Source organism: Aegilops tauschii, chromosome 7 (genome assembly GCF_002575655.3).
Source record: "Aegilops tauschii subsp. strangulata cultivar AL8/78 chromosome 7, Aet v6.0, whole genome shotgun sequence".
In the NCBI taxonomy this organism is placed as follows: domain Eukaryota; kingdom Viridiplantae; phylum Streptophyta; class Magnoliopsida; order Poales; family Poaceae; genus Aegilops; species Aegilops tauschii.
This window is the reverse complement of record NC_053041.3, coordinates 587,019,549-587,031,255: the sequence shown is the minus strand read 5'-3', so window position 1 is coordinate 587,031,255 and position 11,707 is coordinate 587,019,549.

Below are 11,707 nucleotides of genomic sequence, written 5' to 3'. Positions count from 1 at the left end.
GTTCCGATCCTGTGGAACTGTGGGTTATGGGCCCACCATGTGGGTTAAAAAGTAGGAAGGGTGCTGAGATCTTGTACGGTCATGATAGCAAGGCATGTCAGAGAATAACCTGTTAGTTATGTTGGCAACAATGTTGGTACAAGGGCGAGGGACGAAGAGAACCATTTTCCTGCTCGTTAATTCGAGGCGGACTAATAGGAAAAGTTCTCGTCCATCGGTGATACCGAAATGTCAGCAACATTAGTAACAGGGTCTCACTGACAAGGTTGTACATCGGGTGATTTATAAGCAGAGATTTATTTCTGCTTATATCATATAGATCAGAAGAAAAGTTAAACAAACCAAGGGAAAGGAAAAGTATGATTATCAAATCAAACAGTCCAATGGAAATGAAGAAGTGTTTACACATAAGAGTTGGGAGTATATCCTTCACAAGGAAAAGCGGAGCAGGATATACATGATATGACAGCAAGTTCAAAAGCATTTAGATAAAGAGGGAGAGGGAAGAATCATGATGTTACCCATACCACGGTGTTTGGATAATAGATCAAGAAACATTCGACAATGTGCTTCCAATGTTCCTGTTGATATTAGGGATAGCTCAGTCATGCTTCGAGGTAGCATTAACATGGTGTTCCAAGTAGGGGTTGGAGTTGAAGATCACAAGAAATACTCAAAGAACAATTGCAGGAATAGCAAGGAGTCCAAGGTATAACCAAGACATGATCAATCATGTGTTGGAAAGAAGACAAGGGGGTAGTGGATGATGACTCAAATCATCATAGGTCAAGGATGGTATTTCTAGCCATGAATTCAATTGACATCTCTGAAGAAGCCAAAGTGTTGACGGTGATCACGACAAATTTTGTCAAGAGACTCTATGAAGATGCCATCGAGTAGAAAAGGAAGGATGAAGTGAAGTGATAGGATTCGACACAAGCTCGAAGTCAAGCTTGTTGTTCGACACAAGCTCGAAGTCAAGCTTGAAGTCAAGCTTGTTGTTGGACACAAGCTCGAAGTCAAGCTTGCTGTTCGAGGTGAAATGATAGGATGAGGAAGATCGACGTAAGCTTAGCTCGTCGTCGGAAGTTGCTCCGGGCATAATGACCAGGTAGCACAGTTAAAAGTTGGCACGATAAAAATATAGCCGATCAGGCTAGGAATGATGTGATAGGGTATTAAACTTCCCAGTAACAAGTACTAGTGGTAATACCGAAAGGTAAAACAGAGTAGAGGTTGGACGGGTGAAATGATCTGCAGAGGGAAAGTATTTTAACTTATCCGAGAAATGGAATGAAGGAGGAATTATGGTCGGAACCACGATTGTAAAGGATCAATTCATAGATACAAGATGAACTTGTACCAAGGAAATAATTATTTTTACGAGCAGCTTCCATGATAAGTTCTACTTCGGGTCCATGGGCATGAACACAAAGTTCAAGGTCGACTCCCACTTCTTCAATGCATAACCTTTCATTCACTTCTCATTTTCGAAGAAATAGTAGTGCTGAAAATTTATCAGGTGAAGTACCAGAAGAGTAAGACTCATGAGAACTCTCAGGTTCACACGGATTATGGAAGGCATAAGCTCAACCCATCGGGGCATTTTTACGAAGCTATACAACCATCAACCAAGCAAAAGATATGAGTTCGAAAGCAGAGTATCGAAGTCAAAGCAGATGATACAATATACCGAAGGTATTATGTATCAGGGAAAAACTGATAAGATTTTGGATGTAAAGGACACTGTCCGATAACAACCCAGCAATGGATCTGGTGATTCACGACAGAGTTGATGTGAGTATCGGTATTCAATTAGATAAAGAAGGGGATGCAAAGGCATCGGCCTATAGAAATGTCTGAATGATTCGATGCTTGGGTACACAGGAATTATGATTTCAAGACGAAGGATCATAAGTAGAGGCTCTGATCAAAAGATGAGTAAGTTGAATAGACCTAGAGGTGCACACGATCAAATCCTGATTGGGCAAGAACCAACCCTTATCCAGAGCGATGTCGGAGCCGGAAGGAAAATTTCCAAGGATTAATTGATGATTGCGAGTATTCCCTCACACATTAAATCCACAGGAACAGAATGACAATCACAAAAAATTTTAAAGAATATTGGTAGACATATGGAATTAATCCTAATGCAAGCAGGCAAGGAGAATCAAGAGCAATAGGCTGCAGAGGATTTTCGGAAGATCAGATAGTATTTCCAAGTATTTAGGAAAGCATATGAACAACTGGGGATGAACGAACCCCGGTTAAGTGAATTATCCGCAGAGAAAAAGAGGCTGCAAAGCAGAAGGCACAAAGGATTCTTGGAACAACGGAGAGTACTAGGGGTATCTCGTAACAATAGGAGCAACTAGGAATGAAGGTACATGCGGCAAGGATGTTATTCACGGGGATTACCAGCGGTCAGAAATTGCAAGGCAGTGGACACGGGGTCTCCGGATACATCGAGAAGTATCTTCAGAGTCTTCTAATGTAGTAGACGATCATCTATGTTGAAGGAGCTCTCCGGGAGGAATCGGTTACAAGAACCTAGTGTTAGAGTTAGCACAATTATTTAACCCGAATAGAAGAGAGATCAGAGTCCCAGAGAATAGACGAGGAGTAAAAGATCCTAATTCCACCCAATGGCGACGTGGGCCCGTAAGACACACAACCATGTTAGTAGAAGTTTTTGTAGTGACTAGTCTCGACTTCGGCCAAGGAGTTGGAAGGGGGCTACCTATAGGCAGTCGGCTCTGATACCAACTTGTGATGCCCTAGATTCAATAGTACACTAATCGTACATGCAAATGTGTACGATCAAGATCAAGGACTCACGGGAAGATATCACAACACAACTCTAGACACAAATTAAAAATAATACAAGCTTTATATTACAAGCCAGGGGCCTCGAGGGCTCGAATACATAAGCTTGATTTCACAAGAGTCAGTGGAAGCAACAATATCTGAGTACAGACATAAGTTAGACAAGTTTGCCTTAAGAAGGCTAGCACAAAAGCAACAACGATAAAAAAGGCAAGGCCTCCTGCCTGGGAGCCTCCTAACTACTCCTGGTCGTCGGCGGTCTTCACGTAGTAGTAGGCATCAACGGTGGCATCTGGCTCCTGGGCTCCAACATCTGGTTGCATCAACCGGAAAGAAAAAATGGGGGAAAGGGGGGAGCAAAGCAACCGTGAGTACTCATCCAAAGTACTCGCAAGCAAGGATCTACACTACATATGCATCGGTATCAATGAAATGGGCCGTATATGTGGACTGAACTGCAGAATGCCAGAAGAGAAGGGGAAAGCCTAGCCTATCGAAGACTAGCATCTTCTGGAAACCACCATCTTGCAGCAACAGGAGGGAGTAGAGTAGGATAAAGTAAAGTAGTAGTAATGTTATCAACCTCGGCCAGAGATCCTTTCTCGACTCCCTGCGAGAAAGCAATCCCAGAGCCATACTATCCAATTCTCATCACAAGTATCCAGTTCTAGTTGTATCGATCGGGATACAACTCCAACTATCCATTACCGTAGGACAGGCTATCAATAGATGTTTTCTTCCATGCAGGGGTGCACCAACTTACCCACCACGCTCGATTAACTCCGGCCGGACACACTTTCCTGGGTCATGCCCGGCCTCGGCCAAACAATACGCCACAACCCGACCTAGGCTTAATAGAGAGGTCAGCACGCCAGACTAAACCTATGCCCCCAGGGGTCATGGGCCATCGCCCCGGGAACTCCTGCACGTTGTGTACGCGGCCGGTGAGCAGACCTAGCTACCTCCTTAAAAAGGCAGGTGCTTACCGGTCCAACCCGGCGCGCGCCGCTCAGCCGCTGACATCTATTAAGCTTCGGCTGATGCATACGACGCAGAACGCCCATACTATGCCCACGTGGTGGTTAGTGCTATCAGGCCAGAGGCCCCTCAAATCAAATATCCAAATCGTAGTGGATTAGGAACACGTGGTAACAAGCAGAGACTCACGAAAGATGTGACCCCATCGCCTCGTCTCGAGGACTTGTGGCAAGGGCTAAGAATGCCCGGCCACGCCTCGTAATTATCTCGCGGGCACCCTCCAGGTCAACCCGACTCCACATCACCCGCAATTAAGCTCGCGCGGGTACCCCGCAAGGCCGACCCATCTTTCCAAGTAATAGTGGTAAAGTCCAAGTATCCGTGTGTCCAAACATCAAGGGGAAAACCCGAGGAATCACCCCCGGTGAATTCCACTCAATGTAGTCATCGAGGTGAACGTAAGAGGAACCACCCCCGAGGTTCACACTTGAGGGGTTGCACGACAGAGTCGTATCGGAAGTGGTTAAGGCGGAATCACCCTCGATGACCATGACCGAATAGCTACACTACAGGTTTAACATCTAAAGTGTTGTAGAGGTCTCACCCTCGACACTCGATAGTAACCCAGTAGTGTCGAGCAACTAAGGGAAAAGTGATGTGCGATGCCGGGGCCTGGTCTTCGATCCTGTTGATCGGGTCTTCAATGATGAAGCAGGGGCAACAAGGACAAGGTGGGGTTACTGATGGATCACTAACCAACCTATACTAAGTAGTTTAGGATAAGCAGGTAGGTAACAATAAGCAGGTTACAAAAGCATGCTATGCATCAGAATAGGAGCAGACAATAACAATAGCAAAATCTAATGCAAGCATGAGAGAATGGAATGGGCGATATCGGGATGATCAAAGGGGGGGCTTGCCTGGAAGCTTCGCTGAAAGGGAAGAAGGGTCGTCGTCGACGTAGTCGATCACAGGGGCAGCATCGGTCTCGGGGTCTACCGGAGAGAAGAGGGGGAAGAATACAGTAAATGTAAAGCAAACATAGCATCACAAAGCATAACGTGGCTATATGCTGTGCCGGGTGTGACCTAACTTATGGCTACATGATAAAGGTGAAGGCGGGAATTCGACCGGGAATGTATTCCCGGTTCCGGACCTGTGTCAGACAGATGACCGGAGAGGAATGTTCCATGTTCAGCATGCTAGAAGCATGTGACAGGTGAACGGACCGCGTATTCGGATTCGTTGGAATTTTCTGAGCAACTTTCATGTAGAAAACATTTTCATCGGAGCTACGGTTTAATTTCTATGAATTTCCAAAATTTAAAGAATTTTCTGGAATTAATTAAATTCAAAAATATTAGTCACAGGGTAAACTAATTTTAGTTTAAGAATTATTTATGCTAAATAGTGGTGTGGGCCCCACATGTCAGTGCGCCATTAGGTTGGAATTAGTCCTAAACTAATCCTCGGTTAGCCAGGGCCAGCCCGATCTGGCAGGGACAGAGACGACCGAGGGGGGGTGGGGATCTGCTTGCCTGCGCTCGCTCGAGGCAGGGGCCGGAGTGGCGAGCGCCAGCACCGGGGCTGGCGAGCAGCAATGACGGCTGGGCGCGCCGCTTGGTCCCAAGGGCGGCTGGCGCTTGCGCGCGTCTGGAGGGGCGAACGGGAGTCCGCCGGGTGGCCCGCAGGTGGGCGACGGCGGCGCCGTTCGAGTAGGCAGCGGCGGGCTTCGACGGGGCTGGAACGGCGGCGAGCGGCGCGCGGGAGGGCAGCAGCCGCGGGCGACGCAGGGCATGGCCGGGCGCGGGTCAGCGCACGGGACAGCGGGCGCCGGGCGTGCCGGGGTGGATGCAGGCGATGGCGGGCGCAGCGGCAGCAGGACTACACGGCACGCGCGAACTCCACGGAGCACGGCTCGGTGGTGGTGGCGACGGGCGACGATGGAACCAACGAGGAAACAGGGGGGAACGACGTGGCTCACCGGGAGGGGGTCGGTGGTGAGCTCGGAACGGCCGGATGGGGTCAGGGTGGAGCCAAGTGAACGGCGATGCGCAGAGGCTGGAGTTGAAGAAGACAGACAAAGGGGACGGCTCGGCGATGATCCGCGGCGGCTCCTGCTATGGCGAGCCCGAGGACGACGGCGCGCGTCCCTTGGGCATCCTCGCGGGGCTCGGGGACGACTGCGAGAACGTCGACAGCGCGACTACGGTGGTTTCGGGCGCGGGGTCCAGATCGAGGAGGGGAGCGGGGAGAAGGGATCTAATGGATCTAGGGTTCGGGGAGGGAGCGAGAAGGAGCAGGGGGTTCCTCTTATCCATCTGGGGGGAACTACAGTGGCGAAGGGGGGGGGGGTACTGGCCATGGCCTTCGGCCTCTCTCTGTAGCTGGCGGGAGGTAAGGGAAAGGCCAGCCCCGGTGGGTTGGGCCGCACTGTAGAACTATAGGCCCAGCCCCACGGTAGCGTTTAGGCCTTTTCTATTTCTTCTTTCTGTTTTAGCTTTCATTTATTAACAGAGAGAGAAAGGGAATTATTTGGTCAACTATTTCACTTAGGAAAAATTTGGGAGGAGTCCCATTAAATCCCTGGTGTTTATAGACGGTGCCACCAATATTTTGGAGACCAGAAGGAGTCATTTGATATTTTTCATAAATAGGATAGCATTTAAAAATGTTGAATTTGTGATGTTATAATTGCTAATGCTCATCTTTGCACAAAAGAGATGTTGTGTTCCTTAACAAATAATTGTTATGGAATTTTTGACAAATGATGAACATTTTTCCAGCAACTTTTGAGCAACTTCAAACTTCACTTGAATTTGAATTGACTGGAATTTCAAATGGGATATTGAACAAAGCTGATTAAGCACAGTTTGGAAAAAATGATTAGCTTAAATCAGATAGGGTTACTGTAGCATGACATTAGGGGTGTTACAGAGGGCCCCACGAGGGTGGGGGCGCGCCTACCCCCCTGGGCGCGCCCTCCTGCCTCGTGGCCACCTCGTTGCTTCCTTGACATCCACTCCAAGTCTCCTGGATTGCGTTTGTTCCAAAAACGATCCTCGCGAAGGTTTCATTCCGTTTGGATTCCGTTTGATATTCCTTTTCTGCGGAACACTGAAATAGGAAAAAAAAACAGCAATTTGCACTGGGCCTTCAGTTAATAGGTTAGTCCCAAAAATAATATAAAAGAGCATAATAAAGCCCATTAAACATGCAAAATAGATAATATACTAGCATGGAAGAATAAAAAATTATAGATATGTTGGAGACATATCAATACCCGTGGTGACAATGGGGTGTTCTATAGATTCACTTAATGTATGTTTTGGCACTCAACTCGTGGATTCCCGAGGTGACATTGGGGTAATCTATGCATAGGGGTTGATACACGTTTTCGTCCTTGTTTCTACGGTAGTAATCTTGGGGCACTCTTTGAGGTTCTTTATGTTGGACTGAATATTATGAATCTGAAGTTGTTTGATGCATATCGTATAATTGACCCACCGATACTTGTGGTGACATTGGAGTATCTAGGTGACATTAGGGTTGATTGATGTGTATCATATGGTGTTATTTTACTAGGAACTCTATGGCTGTTTGTGACACATAGGAATAGCTCAATGGATTGATCGGAAAGAATAACTTTGAGGTGGTTTCGTACCCTACAAGCAATTTCATCTTATGTTCTCCACGATAGGAACTTTGGAGTGACTTTTGTCGCACGTTGAGGGATTGCCATATGATTTAATTATGTTATCATTGTTGAGAGAACTTGCACTAGTGAAAGTATGAACCCTAGGCCTTGTTTTCAAGCATTTGAATACCGTTTTTGCTCACTTTTGTTACTTGCTACCTTGCTGTTCTTATATTTTCAGATTACAAAAACCTATATCTACCATTCGTATTACACGCATATCACCATCTCTTCACCGAACTAGTGCACCTATAAAATTTACCATTGTATTGGGTGTGTTGGGGACACAAGAGACTCTTTGTTATTTGGTTGCAGGGTTGTTTGAGAGAGACCGTCTTCATCCTACGCCTCCCACGGATTGATAAACCTTGGGTCATCCACTTGAGGGAAATTTGCTACTGTCCTACAAAACTCCGCGCTTGGAGGCCCAACACGAGTCTACAAGAAGAAGGTTGCGTAGTAGACATCAGGAACTCGACGAAGGTAAAGAGTCAAGTATTAAGCTTAAGTATGATTGTGTTAAATCTTTTATGAATATTGATGCTTTTCAAAAGTTTAACACTAAATATGGACTTGACTCTGAGATAGTAGCCTCCTTTTGTGAATCATTTGCTACTCATGTTGATCTCCCTAAGGAGAAGTGGTTTAAATATCACCCAACTATTAAAAAAGAAATTAAAGAACCGGTAATAGCTAAAGATGAAACTATTATTTATAATGTTGATCCAGTTGTTCCTACTGCTTATATTGAAAAACCACCTTTCCCTGTTCGGATAAAGGAACACGCTAAAGTTTCAACTGTGGTCAACAAAAGTTATATTAGAGCACCTAAGCCTGCTGAACAAATCAAAGTATAACCTAGTGTTGCTATGGTTAAAGATCTCCTGGTAGAAAATTCAGATGGGCATGCTATTTACTTCTGCGATGAAGCTGCTAGAATTGCCAAACCCAATGAAAAAGATAAACATAGACCTATTGTTGGCATGCCTGTTGTCTCAGTCAAAATAGGAGATCACTGTTATCATGTGTTTATGTGACATAGGTGCTAGCGTGAGTGCTATTCCCTTTACCTTATATCAAGAAATTATTAATGATATAGCACCCGCTGAAATAGAAGACATAGATGTTACTATTAAACTTGCTAATAGAGACACCATCACACCACTTGGGATTGTTAGAGATGTTGAAGTCTTGTGTGGGAAAATAAAATATCCTACTAATTTTCTTGTTCTTGGTTCCCCACAAGATGACTTTAGTCCCATTATTTTTGGTAGACCTTTCTTGAACACCGTTAATGCTAAAATAGATTGCGAGAAACAATCGTCGGTGTTAGTTTTGGCGATGAGTCTCATGAGTTTAATTTTTCTAAGTTTAGTAGAAAGCACCATAAGAAAGAATTGACTAGTAAGGATGAAATAATTAGTCATTCTTCTATTGCCGTGCCTCCTACTGATCCACTAGAACAATATTTGCTAGACCATGGAATGATATGCATATGCATGAAAGAAATGAAATAGATAAAATTTTCTTTGAACAACGACCTCTGCTTAAACACAATTTGCCTATCAAAACTCTAGGAGGTCCTCCTCCACCAAAATGTGATCCTGTGTTTGAATTTGTAACATCCCAAAATTCTAAATTTTTGGAATGTTATATTAAATAGATAGTTTTGATTGATTGTTTGATTGATTGTGTGTAATTGAGTGAAATTTGAAAACTTTTCGAAAGTTAAATGAGAGGGAATAAAAGGACTTTGCCAAACTTTCACTTTGCTTTTATGATCTCCGAGAATTCAAATTCTTTTCAAATACAAAACCCTAGAGAGAAGATGACATAACTTCTTCCATTTAATTAAATGAAATGGGTTTCAAAAGGATTTGAATTTTATTTGGAAATATTTTCAAATTCAAAAACTTCAAGCAACTCAATGATTTTCATGAGAGAAGATAAAATGACTTCTTCAAAACATATGAAATATGAGTTGGGAGTTCAAAAGGATTAAATTCAAAGTCTTTTTGAAATTATTTTCAATATGGAGTTATTTGGATTTTATTCAAATTGTTTTTCTCCAAAAACAAATTATATGGCAAATAGGGTAACATGATTCCCTACAATAGAAAATTGGAGATAAATAAATTTGAAATCATTTTGGTATTTTTTAAAATAATTTTTATTGGATTTTAGTAGGGCAGTAGCACTCTTTGAATTATTTGATTTTTTTCTCGCTTCTTTTTGACTTGACAAAAATGTCCACGTTGTAGAAAATAATTTTCTGAAAATTTTGATATAAAATATGCCTAGGTTCTATTTTATTTTATTTGGTTTTTATTTTATTTTCGTTGTGCTTTAAAAAAATCTTCCTCGGACCGACCGGGCCGACCCAGTTCGCCAGGCCACGGCCCAGCCGGCCCATGCCTCACGCCCGCGCCGTTTCCGACTCCGGCGGGAGTCCCGCCCGACCACGGCCGCCGCCGTCGTCCCCGACGCGGACTCCTCCGCCGCCTCTCCTGCCCCCTCCTCCACGCCACCTCCTCCCCTCTCCTATAAAACCCGAGGCCCCGGGCCCCGTTCCTCCTCCTCCGGCGCAACTGCCGCCCTCGCCGGAGCTCCCGCCCCGACGAGATCTGCCGCCGTCGCCTCGCTCCATTCCGACTCCCTGAGCGCCGCCGACCCCACCAACCTCACTGCCTCGCTACGCCGCCCCTTCCCCGCTACTCCGCCGTCGCCGCCGATGCCCGGAGCCGTCACCCCGTTCATCACCGAGCCGCCGCCGTCGTCTTCTCCGGCGACGTCGACGCCCACCGCGCGGTAAGCCACCAGCCACCCTCGTCCGTTCGATCTAGGATGGACGGCTAGGATTAGATCTAGTCGTTTTTTATTTCCGAACCGGTACACGTTAAATAGAGAACGCTCGCTGTTTACCTCTTCGCAGCGAACACATTCGTTAGTTAGCGTTCGGTAACGAACGTTCACTTTTTAGCTTTTTCTTTTTCTGTTATTTTCGGCCAGGGACCCATCTGTGAATAATTTATTTACAAATTAGCCCCTGATCTTCAAACGTCTACAACTTTTTACTCGTTTATCCAAATCCAACGAAACCAATGCCCACTTCTTCGTTATGATCCCCTCTATCCAGTAATCCAACTCAAACATGTTTTTGAAAGTTTAAAATTTGATTTAGACCAGATTTTAATTCAAACTTCGTTTGATCGTAATTTGAGTTTCGTAGCTCTGTTTGAGTTGATTCTTTTTGCAAATTAAAGCTCTTGACCTAAACGTTCTGATAAGGCCAAATTCACATAACTTTGGTACTGTTAGAAATTGTCTTATGTTGCAAGAGTTATTTGCTTGGTTTTGATGTTTACTGAATCGTGTTCTTCGTTCTTTCTGATCTTTTGAGTGATTGCTTATGTGTGGTTACTATTGCTTGCTTACGATATATTGACCGGAGTGTGACGAGTAGATCTATCAAGAGTTTTGAGTGCGAATCATCTTCATCAACAGTACAGGCAAGTTCACACTTTGATCATATCCCTTTCATACCCAGTTTTTATGCATTAGTTTCACCCTCAAACATTGCATGAGTAGGATTGATAACATGTGGGTATTGGGAAGTAGTTGATGAGGTAGGAACCTATTCCCCTGCATTCAAACCCCTGGGAGTTACTACGTTATGCTTATACTGCTATGCTATGCTCGTAGACGTGGATTGGGTTTGAGTGTATCCATGACAGATGTGAGATTATTATTTAATGGTTAACTTAAGGTGGCTACTTTAATACACATCTGGGTGGAATGGTTGGGGCACCCTGGAGCACCCAGTGGTTTGCCCGGGCACCTGGAGAACCCAGTGCTTGCCCAAGGGGATCCCGGAGGACCCGTGTGATCACCCTATGGAATGCCACCCAGGCTCAAAGGAATCATAAGATTATTCATGCAAGAAACTTCCGTGTGTAGCCATAAGCCATTATGGGCTCTGGCATAGTTGAGTAAGTTGCGTGAGCTCTCGAAGAGGTGGACTAGCAGATGTAGGGGGATTGTAGGTGTAACGATCCACCCGGAGTAGAGAGTAAATGCTTCTAAAAGATTGTGTCTCGATCATCCGTTTCTCGAACACCATGTAGTGCGAGAAATCCAACGGAGGAGATCGAGTCTTGTGGGGAAAAGTGCGCAAACCTCTACAGAGTGTACAAACTAAGCCGTGTC